Below are 11,173 nucleotides of genomic sequence, written 5' to 3'. Positions count from 1 at the left end.
ACGCTACCGCAAGACCACGAGCTGCGGACCACTGGATGATGAGGAACGCAATCTAGTAACGTCCGTTCTCGTCAGACACTCCATACCCACACATTATTTCACCGTGATGCTCTAGGCAGAACGGGAACTCCTTTCAAAAGATGACGCGATGCCAATTTTATGTCCAGTGGTGGGTACATCACCATCAGTGCAGCTCTCTCTGCTGCTGCATCAAGGAAAGCCACAACACGTGTCACTTTGATGACAGTCTGTATGGATATTGGTCTTGCTACAAACAAGCCCATTTCTTGATTACAGGTATGTGACATTACTGGGTCCCTGCACGAACGAGTGAACAATATTTCTGTCCTCTCGGGCGCAAGTCTCGTGGGGCCATTGTGGTACTCCCAGACGATTAATATTACTCCCCCGGAACCCACTGATTCCGTATTCAGGTGACATTCATGAGATCCCATTCAATACGAGGAGCAATAACGTGGATCGCTAAAACGCATTCTCGATAGGTCTCGATCCTGTCGCTACCGATTTCCCACATTTGCTGGTCGACACGAGGCATAACACGATCTTCTCATGCACAACCAATAGTCAAATGAGACGTCATAGTGAGAAATCCGCTGCGAAATCTTTCTTTATCTCTCTTTATCTCTCTTTATATACAAAATAAAGACCGCGTTACTCCTCTCTATTTTGTGCGATTGCGCTAAAATAACAATCATTTGCATATCCAAACATGTCCTACTATTCGCGCCAATTTTTGATGGTCAGCAGTGTAAGTTTTAACCGGCCGCTGTGGCCGAGTGGTTCTAGGCGTTTCAGTCCGGAACGGCATTGCTGCCACGGTCGCAGGTTCGAATCCTGCCTCGGGCATGGATGTGCGTGATGTCCTTAGGTTAGTTAGGTTTAAGTAGTTCTAAGTCTAGGGGACTGATGACCTGAGGTGCTTAGAGCTTAGTGCTTAGAGCCATTTGACCAATTTTTGTAGGTTTTAAAGAAACAAAATGCAGCTCAATAAAACTGTGTTAACAGCGGCTCCGGTCGTAAATTTATGTCATTGCATCGCTGCGACGCTGTTGTCGTATTAAATGTTTTCCGTCATTGCTGAAGTGTCTTAAGAGATTTTTTCCTGCATTTTTTTTCTCTTACCTCCTTTGTGTGAGAAATTCAATGAAGATAAAGTCCCTTTTTAACACTGAATGCATGTGACCAACACTTCGGTAGACAGCCTCAGCATCTTCGCTTCCGCTGCACGGAGATATTGTACTCCTCCATTTCCTGCTACATGTATTGAGAGGAAATACAAAAGATTCATCACAAAGCACCATAGTGAATTGCCTCGAAACGACGCGTCATGGTATAGCTCTCGCAGAATACCGTGGACGATGCGCAGTGACCAGTTTTCGTCCAAAGCGCTAGGCGAGTTCATTCGTTTGTTCGGATGAGGAGGCCGATAAGTGTTTTCTACCTTTCGGTGGTCAGCGATGACGGAATCGAGCCGCGCACCTTGCCATCTTTCTCAAACGATTTTACAGAAACTATTCTGTAAAAAAATTTCACTTTTCTTTTACTTACAGCTTTATACGTCAGATTCATGATGACGCGACCATCAACTCGTTAATGGTCATAGTTATTGTGATACATTACGTGACAAAAGTATCAGGACACCTGGCTGAAAATGACTTACAAGTTCGTGGCGCCCTCTATCGGTAATGCTGGAATTCAATACGGTGTTGGCCCATTCTTAGCGCTGATGACAGCTTCCACTCTCGCAGGCATACGTTCAGTCAGGTGCTGGAAGGCTTCTTGGGGAATGGCAGCTCATTCTTCACGGAGTGCTGCACTGAGGCCTGGCACGAAGACGGCGTTCCACAACGTCCCAAAGATGTTCTATAGGGTTCAGGTCAGGACTCTGAGCAGGCCAGTCCATTACAGGGATGTTATTGTGTAACCAGTCCGCCAAAGGCCGTCCATTTTGAACAGGTACTCGATCGTGTTGAAAGATGCAATCGCCATTCCCGAATTGCTCTTCAACAGTGTGAAGCAAGAAGGTGTTTAAAACATCAAAGGAGGCCTGTGCTGTGGTAGTGCCACGCAAAACAACAAGGGGTGCAAGACGCCTCCATGATAAACACGACCATATCATAACACCACCGTCTCTGAATTTTACTGTTGGCACTACATACGCTGTCAAATGACGTTCACCGGGAATTCGCCATACCCACACCCTGCCATCGGATCGCCACATTGTGTACCGTGATTCGTCACTCCACACAACGCTTTTCCACTGTTCAGTCGTTCAATCGCTCCTTACACCAAGCGAGGCGCCGTTTGGCACTTACTGGCATGCTGTGTGTCTTATGAGTAGCCGCTCGACCATGAAATCCAGGTTTTCTTGCCTCCCGCCTAACTGTCATAGTACTTGAAGCGGATCCTGATGCTGTTTTGAATTTCTGTGTGATGGTCTGAATAGATGTCTGCCTATTACACATTATGACCCTCTTCAATCGTCGGCGGTCTCTGTCAGTCAACAGACGAGGTCGGCCTCTACGCTTTCATGCTGTACGTGTCCCTTTACGTTTCCACTTCACTATCACATCAAAAACAGTGGACCTAGGGATTTTTACGAGTGTGGAATTCTCGCGTACAGATGTATGACACAACTGACACCGAATCACCAGACCACGTTCGAAGTCCGTGAGTTCCGCGGAGCGCCCCATTCTGCTCTCTCACGATGTCTAATGACTACTGAGGTCGCTGATATGGTGTACCTGGCAATAGGTGGCAGCACAATGCACCTACTATGAAAAAGTATGTTTTTGAGGGTGTCCGGATACTTTTGATCACACAGCGTATTTATGAAAGAAAGACACTACGTGAAATTCGGAGAAGTGTGCAATGAAAAATAAAGGTCGATATGATTTTGCGAATGGTACATATTACATAATGTGTTGTTGTGTATGAAGTTTAGGTAACATACTGAATTTTTCTTTAGATTTGGGTGGAGGTATCTATCTGTCACCAATCTTGAGAAAATTGATCTGATGTAGCACACTCATTTGTGATCGCGCCGCGCCAGCGATAAGGCCAAAGTGAAATAGCCTCACATTTCATAAACGGCTTCAGATATCGAAATGAAGTTTTGATAAACGATAGCACACAAAGAAGAGAGTATTTTACCATATCGTTATTATGTAAAACTTCAATATCTACCGTGTTATTCCAGAAAGAACAGACTTTTCAGTGAAATAATGTGGTTTTTAAGAGCCATCTATAGCTGGTGAAACGAGGAATGCTATGCGTTTTTGAATAACGTATGTGAAGGCATTACACTGTTTTGCACCGAGGATGTACTTTTTTTGTAAGCTACTGGCTTTACTTTTCCTCAGTTACTCACTTAATAAAATTACTAAATCACAGTTTCAGAATCTGCTCGTAATTATACCTTCACAACATGTTAGACATGTTAGTGAGGTGAGACAGTGTAAACTCTGCTGTGGTTTGGCAAAAGAAGGAAATTTTCACATGGCGACCAGAGAAATGTGTAGGTTTTACTCATAATTCCCCACTCATGGCGCTTCTCTGAATATTACAAATGGTTAACAAGCCGGCGAAAATAAATCGCTGCATTTTCGGCGGAATTCTCTTTAGATACTAATAAAAGCAGAGGTGACAGCAGAACGTTTTGATTGGTCACCATGCAAGTGTGGGCGTGGAGGGGACCCGATTAATAAACACATTACAAAAAGTTTTGCATCACCTCGGTTCCGAGAGTTCCGGAACCTGTACAGAAAATTGGAATAGAGATCAACATAAACATCATTTCCTCCCTTTTTATTACTGATGAAAACCACACATTGCATGTTGTACCACCATACAGCGAGACCTTCAGAGGTGGTGGTCCAGATTGCTGTGCACACCGGTACCTCTAACACCCGGTAGCACGTCCTCTCGCACTGATGCATACCTGTATTCGTCGTGGCATGCTATCCACAAGTTCATCAAGGCACTGTTGGTCCAGATTGTCCCACTCCTCAACGGCAATTCGGCGTAGATCACTCAGAGTGGTTGGTGGGTCATGTCGTCCATAAACAGCCGTTTTCAATCCATCCCACGCATGTTCGATAGGGTTCATGTCTGGAGAACATGCTGGTCACTCTAGTTGAGAGATGTCGTTATCCTGAAGGAAGACATTCACAAGATGTGCACGATGGGGGCACAAATTATCGTCCATGGATACGAATGCCTCTGCAATATCCTGCCGATATGGTTGCACTATCGGTCGGAGGATGGCATTCACGTATGGTACAGCCGTTACGGCGCCTTCCATGACCACCTGTGGCGTACGTCGGCCCCACATAATGCCACCCCAAAACAGCAGGGAACGTCCACCTTGCTGCACTCGCTGGACAGTTTGTCTGAGGCGTTCAACCTGACAGGGTTGCCTCCAAACACGCCTTCGACGATTATCGTTTGAAGGCATATACGACACATCAGTGAAGAGAACGTGATGCGAATCCCGAGCGGTCCATTCGGAATGTTGTTTGGCCCATCTGTACCGCGCTGCGCAGTGTCATGTTTGCAAAAATAGACATCGGCATGGACGTCAGGAGTGAAGTTACGCATCATGCAGCCTAATGCACACAGTTTTAGTGGTGACACGACGTCCTGCGGCTGCACGAAAAACATTATTCAACATGGTGGCGTTGCTGTCAGGGTCCCTCCGAGCTGTAATCCATAGGTAGCGGTCACCAACTGTTGTAGTAGCCCTTGGGTGGCCTGAACGAGGCATGTCATGGACAGTTCCTGTCTCTCTGTATCTCCTCCATGTCCGAACAACATCGCTTTGGTTCACTCCGAGATACCTGGACACTTCCCTTGTTGAGAGCCCTTACTGGCACAAAGTAACAATGCGGACGCCATCGAACCACGGTATTGACCGTCTAGGCATGGTTGAACCACAGACTACACGAGCCGTGTTCCTCCTTCCTGGTGGAATGACTGGAACTGATCGGCTGTCGGACCCACTCTGTCTAATAGGGCCTGCTCACGCATGGTTGTTTACATCTTTGGGCGGGTTTAGTGACGTGTCTGAACAGTCAAAGGGACTGTGTCTGTGACACAATATTCACAGTCAACGTCTGTCTTCAGGAGTTCTGCGAACCAGGGTGATGCAAAACTTTTTTTGATGTGTGTATTTGCAAATAATGTGAACCTGGGCTTCAGTTTAGGACGGCACTTCCTCTCCAGCGCTCGCCGATTCCCCTACAGTTTCTGAGAGATTCCCCACGATTGCTGCTCTCCCCACGCTTCGCCAGCCGACTGTGCACCTAGCGGCCAACGCATTTTATGCGCACAATACATTTCTTCCCATTTCTGATTTTCTTTGTCAAAAGCCAACGAAAATTGCTTGTTGTCTTAGCATGCCAGTAAAGATACAGTGTCTGGCAAAAGAAGTGAAGAACTCAAAAGGGAGAGAGAAAATGGTATGAAACTTCATGGTTCGAGTTGGTATGTGATGCTATTTCAATGACTGCAAACTCTCATCGCATTAAAAAGACCTTGGCTGTATGAGCCCAATAATCAGTACCCCTGGATACATGGACTGATTCATAATATAATTCTCTCTTGTGACAAGCTGGTCCACAACTATTATACCTTCTCCATGATATCCTGAATACGAGTACTGAAATGGAGTTGACACCCGAGCTGGCGCCATATGCTCAGTCGTGGGCAGATCTGGTGATAATACTAGGGAAGGGTGAACCTCAACATCACACAGACAGTTCACAGATACACGTGCCATGTGTGGACAGAACTGACTTGTTAAAAATGGCACCTCGATACTGTCGCACGAGAAGTAACACCCGAGGTTGCAGGATGTCCGTGACGTACCGTTGTGCTGTCCCTTCCCTCAAACACTACCAGCTGTGACCCTAAGTCATATCCGTTTGTTCCTCACACCATGGCACCAGGAGTAACATCACTGTTTCTCTCCAAAACATCGTAAGAATGGGGCCTCTTCCCAGGTCGCCACCATACCTGCAGATGATGGTCATCTGGGGTGGTGTGGCACCATTCATCAGCAGTCAATACTCCCAGGACCTGGCAACTTCCAGACGCGATCGCCTGTGTTGTGGGACGGCAGCCTATGCATGGGGCGGTAATTTCCTACTGCGTCTGCTGATAGTCTCGGAGAAGCGGTGTGGGATGTGACAGAATGATGTAGGGAGTCCAGTTTGCTGTTCTCAGATGGCAGTTGCAGATATAAAGGGGCTACTGTGTGCCTGGTGCACAATATGGCGTTCCTGTTATGTGCTGGTCAGACGTGATCGACTGGAAACTTGATGACACGTGTGTCTGCCCTCATATTCCCAAGAATTACAATGTCGGGCCACTGTCACATCCGAATTCCCCACGAATCTGGATACTGTGCAATTCGATCAGCTGGCCAAATGGAGAACCGCAATAAGGCGCCTTTCCGAAACTGGCAGGTGCGGATAACTCTGTCTCATACGATTATGTGGCATCTCCATGTCCTTCACAGTGATCACTCAACTACGTTCATGCCCCTTATATAGCAACATTGAAGCACTTTACTGGTCATTCTATCTGCCACAGAAAACTGCAACTCTGTCCATTTACACACGCGCTGAGTGGTGGACGGAGGAAAAGCTTCTGGTCACCCTTTAGCACTAATACTGTCAAGTCCAGATTAACATACCGACACCGTGAAGATAAAGGCCAGGAAAAAGAAGGCGAAGATGTTTGTGGGTGCGATTGTTTCGGACTGAACCTCCATATGCCACCGTAAGTTTGGTTACGCCTCTCAGTTGTAAAGGCTGTTTTTTCTGCGATTTGTGTCGAATCTGTATCCATTTAGCATATGATTGTTTGTACATTTCTGGTCTTCGTTTAATAAATGATTCAAATGGCTCTGAGCACTATGGCACTTAACTTCTGAGGTCATCAGTCCCCTAGAACTTAGAACTACTTAGACCTAACTAACCTAAGGACATCACACACATCCATGCCCGAGGCAGGATTCGAACTTGCAACCGTAGCGGTCGCGCAGTTCCAGACTGTAGCGCCTAGAACCGCTCGGCCTCGCCGCCCGGCCTTCGTTTAATACACTGAAAGTGTGCCCCTGTCACCCATTAATCCAAAAACAGGTAAAGTATTGTAAATACAAAAGGGCTTCATTAGTAATTCTATTTAATACATTATAGTAGCACATTACATTTCTGTTTTTTGAAATTAAACTCTAGGCAACAAAATGCTAATTATCTGCAAGCATCACAAGAAAGGAAAAATATTTCAAAATATCAATCAATGAAAGTACATTTCCACACAATAGAGATTGCTCATTTCTAAAGGGTCAGGTACTATGCTGAAAATACTGCCGCACTTAATAGTAGCAATAAACAAAACGATGTTCTTATTTTTGATTAAGTAAAGGAAATGGCTTAATCCGAATGTCATTTAACTCTTATACACATCAACGAGAGCTTGGGTCAATTTTTCTTACCGGGACTGTATCAGATAGGGAGCAGTTACGACGTTACCTTCATTTGATCTTTGTATAACTTGTATCGGGCCGGCGACTGATAAGCAAGTAGTGTAGCGTTGTGGTAATTTATGGGTGGGTAAGGAACGAGATGAAGAGCTAACGGAAATTCTGCAAGTTTCTGTCGAATAGCGCGTGCTGAACGTCGTCATGCAGTGGACGGATCATCGTGAACAGTGTCCCCGTACTCACTCCATGAGATGTTGGGAATTTGTCCAGATCACTGGTGCGTAGTTTGCCGTTTATTAGACCCAGCTATAGTCTGTCATCTCCTGTCTTATTGTCGGAGAAATCCTAGCTGGGAAAATTTCTCGCATCATGAAGATTCGAATCAGCTGCTTCCGGGGCAAGCTCCAGTGCATTCGCGATCTCCATAACGGAGACGGGTCGCTGTGAATTCAAAATTATTTTGTAAGAAACTATCAGTATTGTCTGTTAATGGTAAATCTCGCCTAAATGATAAAATTCTGACACTCTAGCTGCCATTAGATGGACTAAAATATCCTTTTGTTTCGTTTTCATTTCTCTTCAGTTCTGACTCTGAACCCATTTTCAGGTGTCCGTGAAATATAACTCACCAGTCTTAAATTGCTATGTAGTTTGCTATCTTACTGCTGTTCTCGATACACTTGGTGCCACGTCTTTAACTGAAGAAAGGACGTTCCAAGTGCTGTTCTTTATGTAGTTTGCTGCATGTCCCTGAACTTGTTCAAAGTGTCAATGCACGGAAAAAATATTTCAAACGTCCACTAATAGATGTGACATGGTCTTCGAGCCAAGCACAGCTTCCATTGGAGTTAGTACCATGCATCAAAGTCTCCTCCATTTAGCTTGGGTAGTTTGAAGTTTTTGGTGAGTAGGCACAGCTTTTTGAGTTGTGACAGATATTTTGCAATTACAGAGAAACGAAGAAAGGTAAAGTAAGATCATCCCTCCGCAAGACTTACACAAGAGTGTTGAGTCAGCTAAGGCTTTGAACACGTATCATGTAATTCCAAGGCATACAATGATTTTTTTTATTTCAAAAATGATGCCGAAGCACCGTTGTCAGACAAGTCGTGTGAGATCTCCAAATGCAGCATGATCGAAGTGTGTCTCATACTTATCCGTCTCATATACCTAGCTACATAAAAATTCTTACACTGAATCAGAAACGTGTAAAAATGTCAGTACATTCAAAAATTGAAAGATCAGGGCACTTGTATGCCATGCCGTATTTCACCATGGCAGGTTACATAACATAACTACCTATTGTCGATGTTGCCATTTCTTTCAGAGCAGCACAGGGAGTTTTACAATAAATTTGACAGCCACTGATCCCAATAATGAAGTTGTTCAAGAAACAGAAGTGAACAATGAAAGATTTTTTCTAGAATTTAAGAATGTTATTCTGGCGTAAAATTTTTTAAAATGAATGAGAAGTGGTTTTTGCTGACTACAATTCTAACAATTAAAAGAGTACTGCTGAATATCTGTGCTTGTATCAGCACAAATAATACGCAGTGCGTCGCTACCAGTGGCACTTGAAACAATTACTTTCTTATTGGCGCTTAGAACCAACCAGTCTCCTGATACGGGGCATAGAACATTCTTAATGAATTATTTATTTTCTAATACGCCTCATTATTTTATAAGGTGATGAGGTGAGCAGCTTATACCCCTGTTATGAAAGTATCTACTCAATTTTTTGGATACGTGTACATTATATACAAAACGAGATAAATCGTAATTTGATTCTCCTACGAAATGTGAAAAATAGCTCTTACAACTTCCTCCGTTTCCGCTCTTCAGCTGTGAATTCTGGACAAGCATCGACGTTTTTAGTTCTGTATGATTTAGCTAGCCGGCCGGGGTGGACGAGCGGTTCTAGGCGCTACAGTCTGGAACCACGCGACCGCTACGGTCGCAGGTTCGAATCCTGCCTCGGGCGTGGATGTGTGTGATGTCCTTAGGTTAGTTAGGTTTAAGTAGTTCTAAGTTCTAGGGGGCTGATGACCTCAGAAGTTAAGTCCCATAGTGCTCAGAGCCATTTGAACCATTTTTTGATTTAGCTAGAGTATTGACTCTAACCGAACTATGCCCATTCTTATGGATTATAACTTACTACACAAAGATTTGGAAATAGGTCCACAGCCGGTACTGATCACTAACGGAAACCCTGTTGCAACTGAAATAAGACCTTGCGCTGAATACCTATGATGGCATTTTTCTACCATGATTTTTTTTTGTGTCAAGTACAGTTGAAATTTTTTAAGCGCAACTCCACTGCCAAAACGCTTTGGAAGCGGTGCCAGGATCCCGTGAATGGCACGACTGTCTCACCTTTGGTCGACTGGCCGGCACAGGCTATTAAAATTAATCCTGGTCCCAACCTATCCTATCAAAACAATAGAGGGCTACGCCGCGGAATCGACAACAGTATTATTTCTGTTGCTGGTCTAAAAACTGCCATTGCAGAAATGGACAGTGGACATTCCGCACGCGCCGCAGCCTATGCCAACTTCGTCAGACGCTTATACAGCCAAGTGGAAGATCAGCCGGAGGCGACGGTTGGCGAGAGTGTACCACAGCTGCTACCCGCCTGTCAGATCGCAAGTCGTACACGAACTGCCGTCAGCCGTCGCAACACTTTTATATGATTGATGTATTCAGGGAACTCTAAAATTCCCCGTACAAACTTCTCGGACTTCTAGAGAGGACCGAGTAGGTAATATTTTCAGTTGGAACTCATTTCAACCACGCTGATAACGCGACCACATTACAACTAATTTATTAGACGTGACCCAGTACATCACTTGTTTTACAACTCCACTCGCTGGCAACCAAAGAAAGAAAATTGAAACTTAATGTTTTCACATACGCTGTTGTTTACATTTAAACTTAAAGCGTCATACCAGTGTATTCTTTAAACAGGTACTCAACCATGTTGCTCTAACAACACGTTAATGAGGTTCAAACCAGGTCACAGAGGTAGGACAGACGTCAAATGACATCAGCTGATCCGAAGTAAGAACCTCTCCACATGACCACCATGTTGCATACCTACCTAGCGAACACGTTTTCAAACGGCTGTAGCAAGGAAACGGTACGTTTCCGGAAGTGATTACCATTCAAAATATTGTCTACTCAGTCCCTCTGTAAGTTCTAGAAGTTCGTAAGGGAAATTTTATGGCACTTTGAAAATTTATTCCAAGGCCGATATTCGAAACTCAGCCGCCAGCTCACTAGGATAATGGGCTGACCACTACGCCACCCTGGCACAGTGGCTTTGCACAAGTGCACGGCACGGACCACCCTAGCACTCCTCCCTCCTCAATACAAATGTCCATGCACGCCTCAGCCCACTATGGTATTTCCTCTAAACTCAAACAGCATTGCAGAGCCTCTCCAGCTGTACTGGAATACCACCTCAGCTTCGAATAGATCCTTCCTGAAACCCAATCATAGGTGCTTCTGTCTGCATGTATCCATTATAGATATTTGAGACTTTAAAAGATCTAGAACCATAGAGTTTCATTTGATTTTATGTTTTTCAGCGCTCTACACCATAGAGGAACTATAAACCTGTAAGTCAGGTCTTCCGTTAGAAGTCGGATGCTTCGTAAGCAGCAC

Source organism: Schistocerca serialis, chromosome 2, assembly GCF_023864345.2.
Source record: "Schistocerca serialis cubense isolate TAMUIC-IGC-003099 chromosome 2, iqSchSeri2.2, whole genome shotgun sequence".
Classification (NCBI taxonomy): Eukaryota; Metazoa; Arthropoda; class Insecta; order Orthoptera; family Acrididae; genus Schistocerca; species Schistocerca serialis.
Note: the sequence above shows the minus strand (reverse complement) of the source record.